Source organism: Lissotriton helveticus, chromosome 10, assembly GCF_964261635.1.
Source record: "Lissotriton helveticus chromosome 10, aLisHel1.1, whole genome shotgun sequence".
NCBI classification, from domain to species: Eukaryota; Metazoa; Chordata; class Amphibia; order Caudata; family Salamandridae; genus Lissotriton; species Lissotriton helveticus.
The window spans coordinates 76948574-76963955 of NC_136071.1; positions in this window are offsets into that span (position 1 = coordinate 76948574).

The window sequence follows — 15382 nt, forward strand, 5'->3', positions numbered from 1 at the left end:
AATACCAGTGGTTGGCCTAGTGTAGTGCTGGACGTACTCCAGGCCTGATGTGGAGTGTATCTCTACAGTTTTATTTGGTTTTGGCTTTAGCAACTTAAGTGTAGGTTGTGAATAGTAACATGCTTACTCTTTTATGGATGGGTGCATGTCCCTCCCTAAACCCATCACTAGCCCTCCACTAACCCTTTCTTACTCATCCCAAAATACTTTAATTTTTAGTAGTATGCAGTGTCCATTACCTAGCCACTCTTCCTATCCCTTCCACATTTTCTATCAAAACATAGGCATACTTGTGCAGAGATCTCCTCAGTCAGGGAGAAGATCACTGCACAGGTCAGATAGGAGAGGTGAAGGTGGGGACCTCTCCATGTAGGTTAGTGAGTAGCATTATTGTAGTACTACAAAACATACTACAAAATGCAGTTTATGTTTAAGGCCCCTATGCGGCAAAGAGATCCACGATGAAGGGGTTATGTTATGTTATGTTATCCTCCATTTATAGCGCGCACGGCTACTCGGAAGTGTCAATACATAAATGAAGTGACCGCCCAGATTACATTTCAGGAATCTGAGTTTATGTTTTAACTTTGCTGCTGCCGTCGGCCGTTGGACGTCACGTGAGCTACCTCCCTGGTGCTGCGCACGTCCAACGGCCGACGCGGCTGCACCCGTTTCTTCGAACGTTCAGCACTGGCGCTGAACGTTCGAAGGAGCAAACGGGTTAATATACTAACAATTAACCTGCTTTTTAGATTTAAAGAAAGGTGATATTACCAGGTTGGGAAATGCCTAACAGACAGTAGCGTCCAACAATATCAAATGTGCCCAATGCTGGACCTGAGCTTTGTGTCGGCATATACACACAATTCTGTCTTGCATGGTGATCATAGCAACACATACACAGATCTTGGGGTAAAATCTCACTCTCTTCTCTGACTCCAGGGGATACAAGCCAGTGACCTCCATCTCTATCCATTATACTGCGACAGTATCAGTTTTGCAAGTGCTGCTCCGTTGATTTATGTTAAATATATATCACTTGCTAGTGACTCTTTCCATTAGAATGCATTAAAACCCAAACTTTTCCTGATTACATGGAATAATCGAAAGGGAAATATAAAACATTCTAATCCCCAATCTCTGAGAGCTGGTTTACTAAACGTGCACTTTCTTCCTGCCCATGGTGTGCAAATGCAGGAACTGTTGCAGGAACAGGCTTGGGATCTGTTGTTCTTAAGAGAAACCTGTCTAAATGAATTTTTAGCACCACCCTTGGAACTAGTCATCCCAAAAGGCTGTAAAATTTTGCCAATTAACACAGTTTCTTGAAGAAATGGGAGATGGCCTTGGTCTATAGAGACCTTTAAACTACTGCTCCCTGATTGACTCACAAGTCGGGATGATTTAGAAACATTAACATGTGAATGTTCAATCTCTTCAGAATCCACCATATAATTTTTATTAATCTACAGTACTCCCAAGCCAAATCCTATGCTTTAACTGACATTTCTGATTTAATTGGACATGCAATTCTGCACCACCATAAATGTATAGTTTTGAGGGGACCTTAACTACATATTGATGAGGTATTCAAAGGTGTAACTTCATTTTTTAATGGACACTATGAATGCTTGTAAGCTATTTTACATTTCTCAGATGCCCACAGCTGATAGGGTTTAGGGTTTATACAACAATGGGTTAACCCGAAATACCACTGGACCCGGGTAAAGTACAGCAAAAAATAGTCACAGTGGAATAAATTTTACACGAAAAGAAATTAGAGCATCACCATGACAAATCAAATAAAAGCAATTTATTCTCTAATCATGTCATGATTATAGAGGACAGTATGATTGTCTGTACATTTCTAAAAACGGTGCTCGAAGAAGGGGGAGAGAGTGCTTAGTAAGGAATGTGTGCTTGTGAGGGTTGTAGAAAAGGAGAGGCAATGTGCAATATATACGTCAAAGATCGCTGAAACCTATCCTGCCTTGTGAAGGCAAATCAATACAAAACAAACATTGCATTATTCTGACACAAGTAGTTAATTTCTGTTGTCTGTGCTTGAAAGGTTGTGAAGGACCGTCAATGTTTCGATCCCTATGTAAGATAAAGGTTAATTGTTCCTTAGCCTGGGGTCTTCATCAGGACGAAAAAGGGGGGGCGGGAGACACCCATTGGCAACAGTAGGATGAATCAGGCTGGAAAATTAGAAATCAGGGCCGGACTGGGAACCAAAACCGGCCCTGGCAAAGTGCTCGGCCGATGCCAGCCGCTACTGGGTAATTGTTGGCCACAGTTTTACTATTTGTGTCATGTGTCTTTTGAGTTTCATTGACACCTCTTTGAGCTTGGAGGAAGCCAAATTCATGTACCTCTCTATCACCGAAAGTGCCCCACCGTATGATATTTATTTTGCTTTTTTTTCTAGAGCACCTTTACCCCAGTTTAAAAGCACTCTTTACCGAGAAAAACTACACAGAAGGGTGATCACTTCACAATGAGACAGAAATGACAAAATATTAAACAAATGCCAACTAAACAAATAGCTATGTCCTATGGAGCAAGTCAGGATGGAGGGCTGATGAGGGCAAGAACAGAACATACGACGAAAAGTGAAAAGGTGGCAAGAGTGAGATGGTATCGGGAGAGGGCATAAGAAAGGTACACGGAGGACTCGATAACCAAGAAAGAGAGGGGAAAAAGGTGATGAAAAAGGGGAGATAAATGTGAGGATTAATATTCTGTTTGAGATCAACAACACATGTTCCTGCAACAGTCCCTTTTATGCCCTATTGCTACCACTGGTGATTCTCTCATTGATGTTTGCTTGATCTTGTATCATTTTATTCCACTGAGGAATGCGCATACCCGCATTACAACACCATCATCTCCTTCAGTCCAGTAATGTTTATATTATTGACTCTCTTCATTAGTAGTCTATTTCTGACCTTTATTTTATCTCTCTAGGGAACGGACCTGACCACCTGACTATTACATAACTCCACTTGTGAGGTCTCACCTTACGCTAGAGGTTGTGCAGGGCTAACACATGCACACGCCCCAAGCACCACGGCCTAAGCACCGTAACCAATGTGCCATGACCCATGCACCACCAACCAAGCACCACCACCCATGCACCAAAACCAATGTGCCACCACCCAAGCCCCATGATTAATGCGCCACCACCCATGCGCCACCACCCAAGCACCAAAACCCTTGGGCCACAACCCATGCACCACCACGAATGCGCCACCATCCAAGCACCATAACCAATGCGCCACGACCCATTCTCCACCATCCAAGCACAATGACCCAGTGCCTTCACCCATGTGCCACCACCCTAGCGCCAACATCTATGCGCCGCCACACATGGGCCACCACCCTGGTGCAACCACTCAATCCCCATGACCGATGCTTCACCACTAATACACCAACACCCAAGCACAACAACTGGTGCATCAACACTAAAGCACCACCACCCAAGCATCACGACACATGCGCCCACACTAAAGCACCACGACCCAAGTGCCACCAGCCATGTGCCACCACATATGAGCCACCACCCATGCCCCACCACCGGTGCACCACCCATGCTCCACAACATTCCATGGTCATCTCCTCCATCAACTCTATCTGGGACCCGCATCCAAAGAGAGGCGGGAGCCCATACTGACCTCATTTGCATATTCATGAGGCTGCTGTTGGAGATATCTGAAAATCATATCATAATCCCTTTTAATGAGATGCTCCTTGAAAATCTCTGCTTGGGAGCGGGGAGGTCAGAAGTTCGGTAGAAGAGTGTAATTTGGTGCAGTCATCAAAGAGCGGCGCAGTAATTGCAGATTCCTTGGGATTGGCCCCCCACCCCCGGTGAGACTCCCCCTCCTTGATTCACTCAATTCAATTGATTTTTCAGGATGGATATTTTTTTAATTAGGAAACAGCAGCTGCGGATTTGCATACAGGCAAATCATCAGGGCTCATTATCCTGTTACCTCCTGGCTTGCGTTGGGGTTGGGGAGGGGCTGGAGTGTGGGAGGGCGGTGGGGAGTGTTGGGGGTGGTGTGGGGTAAGGGGGCTCCTCTGAGGTGGGAGGTTTTTGAGCTCACTGCCACCCATGATTAGATTCTCTACACCCCCGTCCTCCCATTTGTAACGAGAAGAAACTTTCACCTAATTAGCGAAATTAAAACTTTTGAACTGTCTGTGTGATAGGCTTTTAGTGAACTATAAGCTCGTTTAAAGCTGTCAGCCTCCTAACTTGGAAATGGCAGCGCGTTTGCCTGCTCAGGGAAAAAACATGAGGCTTAATTGTATCCTGTTCTCAGGGCGTCACAGTTTCCGCACACAAAGCCTCTGCGCTTATAAATAGAGGTTTACGGTAGTGTGTTTGGAAGGACTGCTTGACAGGCTGCTGTCAGAAGCTTGCCTTTTCTAGTGGCATGTTTTTAGTACTGCTGAAGCCTGTCCTCTACCAGTCTTTTATGTGCGGAAAGGAAGCTTGCACAGCTGCTGCTCAGACTGCAAGGAGGTCTGGTGCACCCAATAACAAGGGGATGAAGTGCATACATAATCTTAGCCAATGGCAATGACTCTCGGCTATCGTTTTTCATCCACTTTGCATATCAGGACAGAAGCCAGGCACATACAAATCAGTTTTGGTTTTGTTCCAATAGGAATTATTGAGTGCTTAATTTGAGCCGGTGCTTTCCGGTGCTCAGCACAGGCATCTAATAATCAGCAACTGTGCTTTTACCACCAGTTAAGGATACACTTATTTAGAACGCACATGACTTTCCCCCGACTCACAGGATGTTGAGATACCCCGAGACTCGAACCAGGTTCTCCAGCTCCGATATCGGCAGCTCTTCCCATTAGGCCAAGTCCTCTCCAGGTTAATAAGTGGCGGGGCTCTTGGGAGGCAGTTTGCTCCAGCACACTTCTCCTGTTAGCGCTGCCTCCTGCGGAGAGCCCCAGCACTTTTTATTCTACAAATTAAACACTGGAGCCCACATCGTCAGTCCAGTTTCCACAAAACAGGCATATAAACACACCCAGAGCAGTTTCAGCCTACTTGAGCCTCTTCCGTGAATTATAGATTCAGTCTTACAGCACATTAACCCATTGCGTGCTCATCACGGCTCCACGCCGTCATGAGCCACGGACGGTGTGTGCTGATGACGACGTGGAGCTGTCATGCCGCTGCTGCTACACCCACGTGGCACTAATTCCCCGCCTGTGCAGGCTAATTAATGAGCGGGCGTGGTCATGACGGAACCACGCTGTCATGAGCACACGCCGCCCATGACTCATGTGGTGTGGGGCCGTCATGAGCGCCAAAGCGCATCGCTCACCCCCTAGACCGCCCCACGTGCGTCGAAATTCGCGGCGCCTGGAAGTGGTTAATCACAGGACCCGCGTCCGGGCCTACCCATCGCACTTAGGGCGTCTACTGAGACAGATAACAAGGTGGTGAAAGGAATATATTAATCTCAGCCATCACTTGGGCCACATCACAGTGCATTGTTTATCACTCCACCATGCCACTCCAGATAGAGACCAGGCATATGCAAATCAGACTTGATCCTGCTCCAATGGGAACAGTCCAGCCCGGACTATCAAGCCAGGTACACTACAGATGGGAGCTTAAGCATCCCCCAAACCTGTAGGAGCCTACTTAGGTCTGCAAGGGAAACATTACACTGATGCTTCGCTAATCAAGTATCTTAGAATTTTTGTTACTTATTTTCCTAGCTAAATATTTGAAATTATTTGAGCCCTTGCTCTCCTAGTAAAATCCTTTAGAAATGAGAGTTTGTTGCCATTATAGTCAGATATTTCAGAGATTTTTCACTTGTCAACCTTGTGAATTATTTTAGACAACTTGCACTGGCTATCACGGAGAAGATAAAACTTGATATTCTAGTTAAATATTTCAAAACACATGTAGTGTTGATAGAGCGCGCGAGGCCACCCGGCCAATAGTTTTCGCCGTTTCCGGCTTCAGGGCCCATATACTTTTCAAATCACCATATACATCGATCAGGTGACTTCACGAGCTCTACCAGGTTGGTGTGTGTGTGTTCCCTGCTACCAATTTTCGGTGCACCCGACTTACCATCCGCCGATGCGGGTGCCTAATGACCACAATGAATCAGGGAGCTAGCTGTAAAGGAAAGGCAGCAAAATACAAACCCAACCAATAATAATTCAAATACTGTTTAAATGACCACGGACAACTGGAAGTTTTAAAATGTTTATCTAAAGTTCAATATTTTCTTGCATGAGGTACAGTAAAATAAGGCAATCAATAACCAAGATAACGTAAATCACATAAGCATGAAGAAATAATGACAGAGTAATCATCAAGGTACTAATAAAATGTAGCGAGAAATTACTATGCAAGTCAGTATTATCTAAACAGGGATAGGCTAAGTGTGGGTGACTATAGGAGAGCTTATAATGAATAACACGCTTCACTTAAGGTGAAGGGGCCTTTGAACAATCTAGGCAACGAAGTTCTAGACCATATCAGGAAATGACACACTGCTATGCAAAATATAATTTCTAACAAATGAGAAGGCATAGGAATAACTTTGCGAAAAAATTATAAATGACTTTTCAATAGTTGCAGAAAGGCATGGAAAATATCACATATGCAATGTTGAACTTTATTAAAGCAAAAGTTAGAAATTCAGAAGGTGCAAGATTTTCAAGAGGTTCAGAGCAATATTTACCTAGAAAGGTGTGGAAACCAAACCCTGGCCACGGGTCAGTTAAGGACAGGAAACCCTCAAGGAAGGATACCCCTCAAAGGACAGCAGGTGCAGAATGGACACCCAGGATAGGACAGGATACCCTCGGAATAGGAATCAGGACAGGACCCTCAGGACAGGACAGCAAACCCTCAGGACAGGACCCTCTTCAGGACAGGACCGGAACCCACAGTTCGGAAGCAACGCCTGCGCTCCACCCGCTCTGCAGCTATCGATCAAGACCCCAATTGGGTCAGCAAACTCCCAGCAAAGTGCTTCGCCAGCACTTTAAGGTTCAGTAGAACCTTAGTCTATGGTCAAATTCGGACAGAGAGCTCCGCAGCGCTCTGTATCTTCAGTCACCTATTGAGTGCGTTGGGTCAGTGACAGGTCAGCTAAACCAGACAAGTCGGACGGTTCACTAGGTGAACCCAGGGTAGATATACAGTTTGGGGACAGTGTACCACCCCCCAATGTTGCAAAGTGTCAGAATCCCTCAATTTCGATTGGTCCTAAGGTAGGATTTGGGTAACACACCAATCACAATACACGATTTAAAGCCTTCATTAACATATTTGGGTACCGCCTAGCAGGTTTGGGGTTTCTCATGAGAACTGTGCAAGAATTTAACATTGTAACACATGAGGAGCAACATTCGCCGTTCTCGTAGCGCAGAGGTGGCTTTCCCAGGCGCATCTTGACTGTGGCTGCCAGCTGGCTGAGTTCCACTGTCCAAAGTGGCCACCTTTCAATGCTTCCTGGTCATGCGCAGAAGAGACCGTCAATATGGCTCCCAATCAGTTTGGACCCCCATTCCCCGCGGTACATGAAAAGTAAGCGAAAACAAATTAATACATAATAATGACATTATGAAAATACATCACAGTGTTTGTACTTTTAAATCATCATCAAGAAATAAACTTATTGCATTAAATGTTAGCTACATTGACACGGACACAAGAGCAGTGGCACGAGCAGTACCACATGATAAGCACAGCTATGAATTACGCATGCGCATAATTTTCCCTCCACTTCTGCAGACGCGTCAGGACACGTGAGTGTGGCTGACGCATGCGCAGTAACTAAAATACAAGCGGCGGCCATTTTTAGGGACACGGATTAATTCATTAGAAATACACATAGGCAAGCTTCGGGAACTTTGCCTAAACAAAATAAATGTTAGTAAAACATACACTTTTGTTACCTTATTACACATAAACGAGGTTCTTGATTTCGGCAAGCCGCAAAATATGCGAAGCTTTGCTTCATCAATCCCCTCTTTGATGATATCTACTATCATCACAAATTATAATGGAACCAGATGCCAACTTTCTTTCACACTTTATAAAGTTCTATTTCTTCCAGCAACCGTTCTAACTTTTCTCTTTCAGTTTTAGCAGGGTGAGAAGTCTTCACCTTTTTGTATATCTGATCATTCACTTCCTCTAATTCAATCTCATCCACACTTCGTTTCACTCCTTTTGCATTTACCTCGTGCTTTTTGGTGCGCTTGCGGTATTTACAGCATAAGAAAATGGAAAGTATAATAAGACCTATAATACCAATTGGCATCAGAATTTTAAATAATAAGCTTTTACCTATGCTAGCAAGCCAATGACCTACATTTGAGAGACCATCTACCAGTCTCTTCCAGGCACTATCAACCTCGAGTGGTTTGAGTTCCTTTGCCAAATTAGTAATGTTTTTCACATATCTTTTGATCTGTACACTTTTATCCGGAATATAAGTGCAACAATGTTGCGCCTTCAACATCCGGCAGACTCCGCCCTCTTTCGCTAATAAGGTGTCAAGAGCAAGTCGATTTTGTAAAACCATTGATCTGATCGCAACCATTTCGGTATTGACCAGCAGGAATCCATGAGCTGTTTCAGTAGACAGCACATCTACTATAGTAGACAATTTGCAAATTCTGTGAGTGTTCAGAACCACTCCCACTCCAGGTATCAGTGCACTGAAAATACTACCCATAATTTCACCTATACTTTCTCTTTTACTACGCACTAAGCCATTAGTATCTTCATTGCTTCCAGCTTTTCCATTCACATGGTATATTTTCGGGAAAACAATGCCAAAGTAGCAGCTTCCATACCAGTGATCCGGCAATTTGAAATAAGCCTTGTCCCCACAAATATAATAAATTCCAGGAAACACAGGCTCTGACCCATTTTTGAAACCCCAACCTCCAATTACCTTGTAATTATGTTCGCATTCACTGGAACCAATGAAAACATTATTATAATAGCTAGTCTTCTCGCGGTGAAGACATAGCTTGCCTTTCTTTTCAAAATCCAGCAACAGAGCAGGACCCGCTCCACCAGATGAGGTGCCTTCCATGTTTTCTGCCCACTTTGGCTTTTTCTGACTTTCGTCATTAGCCTTCTTCTGAATTTTAATTCTCCTTTTCTCTGCCATGTTCAGGAACATCTTTTCCTGCTCACGCAAAGAACAAGTCAAGTTATCTCTGTGTGCGTCTGCTATGTCAATGTTACCTATAGTCAGAAAGTAGTCTCCCATATATCTTATGGTGTCAGTTTTGGTATGTACAGGATTCAAGTTCCCACGTATAGGAAGTTCAGAAAAAATCACGTCATTGTTAGAGTAATAATACTGTAACGGTCCCCTTTTGTAAAATAAACTAGCTAAAATGCTACAGGAAATTCCATATGTCAATGGCAGATGATGGTATGTCACGCCTTCAGCCACCGAAGTAGGTAGTTTCATGCAGACATAGCAATCTTCAATTTCCATAGTCTCTACATAGTGTATTAGCAAGTTTGCGAAAACATTTAAGTGTGTCTTGTTCTTAACTCCATGATAATGTAGTCCTCCCTCATCTGATGCTTCTAAGTTCTGTTTTGTTTGTCTCAAAGCTCTTTCATGTCTTTCTACACTCTGTGTTGTCAACTCCTCACTGTCAGTATTTACAGTTTCAGCAGGGACAATGTTAGTATCTTTACTTACAGCAAAGGGAATGAAAATTGTTAATCCTATCCAGATAACTATCAGTACTACTACACTACATATACACACCTTGCAACACGTCTTAAAACGGCTGCAACTAGGTCTACCATTCACTGTTGAATCAGACATTTTGGCTCAGAAGGAGTCTCTCGAACCCCTCTTTTTGGCTTCACACAATTAGCTTACTTTGTGCAAATTCACGGTGGTTCGTCTTCCTCTTCAGCTGAGTACTCTGGGACGGGTTCTCCGTCGCTCACGTCAGTTATATCAAGATCTTCAAGTTCTTCCAAAACCAGTGTCCATTCAGGAGACTTGTACTTTTTGTTTTGTCTTTTTATTCGCTCACTCCTTCTTTTGGAAGAGTCTTCTTCTTGCTCTGCTATCCGAGCACTTCTTCTTGCCTCTGCACGTTTTTCTTCCACTGTCTTTATCCTAAGTCTCAATCTTTTTACAAACCTAGGCTCAAGGTTGTTTCTTTTCTTTAGTCTCTTAGTCGGTACTTGGACTTCACTTTCTTTTCTTATTTTCTTGTTCTCTCTATCTTGTGGTAATTCTTCTCCACTTTCTTCTCCTACTTCCCTTATCTGGCTAGTTCCAGGGCTAGCATCAAATTCTTCTGCCTGGTTGCTAATCTGGCCTTGTTCAGGAATATTTTGTTTTTGGCTTTCGATTGTCTTTATTTCTGTTTCTGTTTCCTGAACCCGTTCTTCTAACCCTCTCTGATCCTGTTCAAGCACTTCGATCTCTTGATTTTCTTCTGCTCGAACTATCACTCTATTTCTAGTCTCTCCCTTATCTGCATCAGGTGTTCGCGGTGGTGTATCGAATATCTGCTCTGTCCCTGTCTGACCTTCTCCTTCCTCAGTTTTGATGTGAATCTCAAGCGGCTGAGGTTCTTCGCCTGTGCCTTGCTTTTCCTGACTAGTCCACTCTCTACCTTCACTAAGTCGTTCTCTTGTTCTGATAGGATCTTCAGTCAGATCAATCATCGGTATCCATTCTTCTGGCCATATGCTTGGCAGCTCGTCTTCAGCTACTCCTGGCTCAGTTTCCTGGACCTCTTCAGCAGGCTGGATTCTTGGCAGTTCGTAGTCAACTACTCCTGGGCCAACGTCTGCTGTTCCTGCAACCTGACTGGTGCTGGGCTGCTCGTTGTCAGTTGCTTCTGGTCTGGCTCCTTCAGGGTCCTCTGCTGGTTGCCCTTCTTCTTCAAATCCTTTGTCTGGCAATACCTTCTGGGTGTGTCCAGCGTGGATCCACTGAGGAACACCTGCGACCTTCACTGCAGTGGTTGTCACCAGGATTACTTGGCGTTTCTTTCCCCACCTTGGTGCCAGACAGCTTGATCGAGTGTGCTTCTTTATTTTGACCCAATCTCCTGGAACCAAGCTGTGGAGAGGAGTCGTTGGATTGAGGATGCCGTCGTCTCCAATCTGGCGAGAGATAGAACGCACTTGGTCACCCAATCTTCTGCAGTATTCAAGCACCAAATCATCAGTAATACTCAACAGTTTGCTTCCTGGCACCCATGCTTGTCTCATCACTCTTCCCATAATGATTTCATGGGGACTTAGGCCTGTCTTGCGGTCTGGAACACTTCTCAGTCCCATCAGGACCAGAGGCAGGGCCTTCACCCAGGTCATGCCAGTAGCATCTGTCAGCTTTGCTAGTCTGTTTTTGATAGTTCCATTTACTTGTTCCACTATTCCAGAAGCCTCTGGGTGGTATGCACAATGGAGTTTCTGCCTTATTCCAAAGGCCTTACACAGTTCAGCCAGTATCTCATTCTGGAAATGTCCACCCTTATCTGATTCAATAATGCATGGTATTCCGAACCTAGGTATCAGTTCTTTTAGTAAACACTTCGCTACTGTCAGTGCGTCACTTTGAGGAGTAGGGTAAGCTTCTACCCATTTTGAAAATACGCAAACAATGACAAGGACATATCGTTTCCCTTCACAACGGGGCATGGTGATGAAATCAACCTGTATCCTTATAAAGGGACCCCCTGATCTCCCAATCTTGCTCAGTTCAACCATTGTCCTCTTGCCTGGGTTCATCTGTTGACATGACAGGCACCTCTGGCAAAGGGACTCTGCCACCTTCCTGAACTTTTTACTGTACCAAGTCTGTTGAAATACCAGAATCATGGCATCCCTACCAATGTGTGATCCTTCATGTATTAATCTTGCCATTGTGCCAAGCAAGTGTCGGGGTAACACAGGCATACCAGTTGGGCCCAAGATGACACCATCCACACGTCTCGGTCTACACCCATCCTCCTTCCATTTCTCTCTTTCTTGCCAAGGAGCCGACTCCTGCCACTCTCTCACCTCATCCCATGTAGGCACTTCCTCAAACACCTGAAGCTGGCAGCTGGTTCCTGGCCCCCCTCGTTTTGGATTTACAATATACCGATCTTTGGCACACCATTGAGCCACTCGATCAGCATAATCGTTTCCCAGTGATACTCTGTCCATGCTCCTTTGATGAGCAGTACATTTTACCACTGCCAGTTCTTTGGGCAACTGGACGGCCTCCAAAAGATCATGAACAACCTTTGCATTCCGAATGGGAGTACCTGAGGAAGTCATGAATTCCCTTTGTAGCCACAATTGGCCAAAGTCATGCACAACACCATAACAGTACTGACTGTCAGTATACACTGTTATGCGTAAGTCCTTCCCAATTTTGCAAGCCTTTATCATGGCTATCAATTCGGCTACTTGTGCAGACTTGATGTTATATAGGTAACCTGCTTCTTCAATTTTGGTGAAAGACACTACTGCATAAGCAGCACTCAAGCCTCCTAGTTCATGTCTTAGACAGGAACCATCCACAAATAGTTCTTTATCATGCTCAGGCAATGGTACTTCTTTTATGTCTGGGCGTGGCTTAGTACTGAACTCTGTTAGGTCAATACAATCATGTTCATCATCATCCCCACCTTCTATTTCCAAGGGGTCGGGGAGTAAGGTGGCAGGGTTCAGAATACCGCACCTAACAATGCTTACATTTGCTGCACCCCCAAGAATCCTCTCGTATTTAGTCAGCCGACTAGGGGTGAGATACTGTGTTTTAGTTCTGGTCAATAGAATTACCACTCCATGTGAAACATACACGGTCACAGGATGGCCCATGACAATGGACTCACTCTGTTCCAAACTTGCACAGGTAGCAGCTACTGCTTTCAGACAGCCTGGTAACCCAGCAGCTACTGGGTCCAGTGTGGCAGAGAAATAAGCCACAGGCCTTCTGGTCGTGCCATGTTCTTGAGTCAGGACAGACAATGCGCAATTATCGCGAGTGTCACAGAAAAGGGCAAACTCTTTGGAATAATCTGGCATTCCCAACGCAGGGGCTGTACACAGACAGTTCTTCAATCTTGTGAAAGCCATTAGACTTTCATCGTCCCACTCTACAACATCTGGCATTCCTCTCGTGGTCATTTTTATCAAGGGCCTGGCTAAGGCTGCAAATCCCAGAATCCACTGCCTGCAGTACCCTAATACACCCAGGAACATTCTGACATCTTTTTGAGTACGGGGCAACTGCATTTTTTGAATTATTCTCACTCTTTCTGATGTGACTTTTCTGACACCCTTTTCTATTTGGTGTCCCAGATATTTTACAGATTTCGCACAGAACTGTAGTTTGTCAGGGGCTACTTTATGCCCTTTCTCACACAGATGATTTAGGAGGGCAATGGTGTCAACTACACAGTCCCGGTGACTTTTAGACGCCAGTAGAAGGTCGTCTATGTACTGCACTAACACAGAGTTCCCAGGTAAGATCAAAGTCTCTAGACATTTTTTCAAGATCTGATTAAAGATAGAGGGGCTCTCTGTATACCCCTGAGGGACCCTGTTCCAACAATACACGTGACCCTCAAAAGCAAATGAGAAAAGAAATTTGCTGTCGGGGTGCAGGGGTATCGAAAAGAATGCATGACATAAATCAATCACAGTGAACCATTCAGCATCCCAAGGAATCTGGTACAATATCACTGCAGGGTTTGGGACAATAGGGCAGCAAGGAACTACAATTTTGTTAACCTTTCTCAGGTCCTGTACTACCCTATACTTGCCACTAGGTTTTTTTATGCCCATAATCGGTGAGTTGCATGGGCTGCTCATCACTTCCTGTATGATGTTTCCTTCCAATAATTTTTGTATTTCCAGAGTGACACCTGCTTTCACTTCAGCATTCATTCGGTAGGGCCTAGTGTTAGGATATACTGCATTGTCCTTGATGGCTATCTGTATGGGGTCCACATCTTTCATCAACCCCACATCCTTTCCAGTGAAATCCCACACCTCTGGCTTTACGGCTTCCTGTAGTTCTTGGGGCAAGTCCTGCAGGGTCAATCTTTTAATTTCTGAGTCAGGTCTAAGCAACAATAATTTATAAATGCCGTCTTCATCTGGGGTCTGTATTTCAACACCTTTTGGTGTGCAAAAGATGGTACAGTTCATTTTGCACAGCAAATCACGTCCCAGTAGATTCACTGGACTGGTGTCACAGACGACAAATCTATGCATCTGTTTAAAATTTCCAATTGAAATCTCCATTGGTTCGGTAACAGGAGTACTAATCAATTGATTAGATACACCTACTACTTGGATATTTTCTCCCGAGAGGGGTAGGTTTGGAACGTCCACTGTTCTTACAGTAGAACGGGTAGCGCCAGTGTCCAACAGGAAGGTGACATCATTTCCGTCAACCTTTCCTTCAATATATGGTCCAGACTGGTCTACCGGCAAGGAAGCGCCAAGTACGCACTCCCCGTCCTCCCCTCTCAGGCCCCGTCAGTCCTGATCATTACAAAGGAAGGTATCATTCAGCAGATACTGCGAAGTTGCTGTATTTCTGTTCTCCCCGCTTTCCCAAACCTCTATCTCTTCATTTTCTGCCTGTCTTCCCCTGTATACCTGCTTGGGTGCTCGAGGCACCTGAACTGTTTTTACCTGGGGTTGAGTCTTTCTTGGTCTTTCTTTCTGCGTCTGTGGAGTTAAATCAGGAGTTTTCTCATTAACATCGACTAATTGGGGACACTCGTTTCGCCAGTGTCCAATTTCGCCGCACTGATGGCAGGGAAATTTTTTCATAGCCTCTTCCCTGCTAAATTTGGGCCGGGGCTTTCCTCCACCCCCTCCCCCAGGACCTTTGTTCTCAGCATTTTTAACCATGTTACTCAATTGTTTTTCCTGTTGTTCTGCGAGCTTCACCTGAGCCCACATAACCTTCTCCTTAAGGGCCTTTTTCTTTTCTGCCATCTCGTCCTCGCAGTACTTAGCATACCGCAGGACCTCATCCATTTTCTTAGTATGCCAACAGATTTTATTATCTTTTATCCACTGACAAATTTCAGGTCTTAAACCATTTACAAACCTGTAAATAAAGTGCGTCATATCTTTCAGGTCGATGTTGTCAATACCACTGTATGTTTTAAATACCTGCAATAACCTCTCATAGAAGGAATGCACTGTCTCGTCCCTTTCCTGTGTTGTTCTATCTATTTTTGTCCAATCAGTTTCCTTTGCGGGCACCTTTTCTTTCAAATGCTGAATTACCTGCTCATACTTTCGCATGACATCCTTTGATGGCTCTCCAGTTTCCTTGTTTCTGGGATACTCTTCACT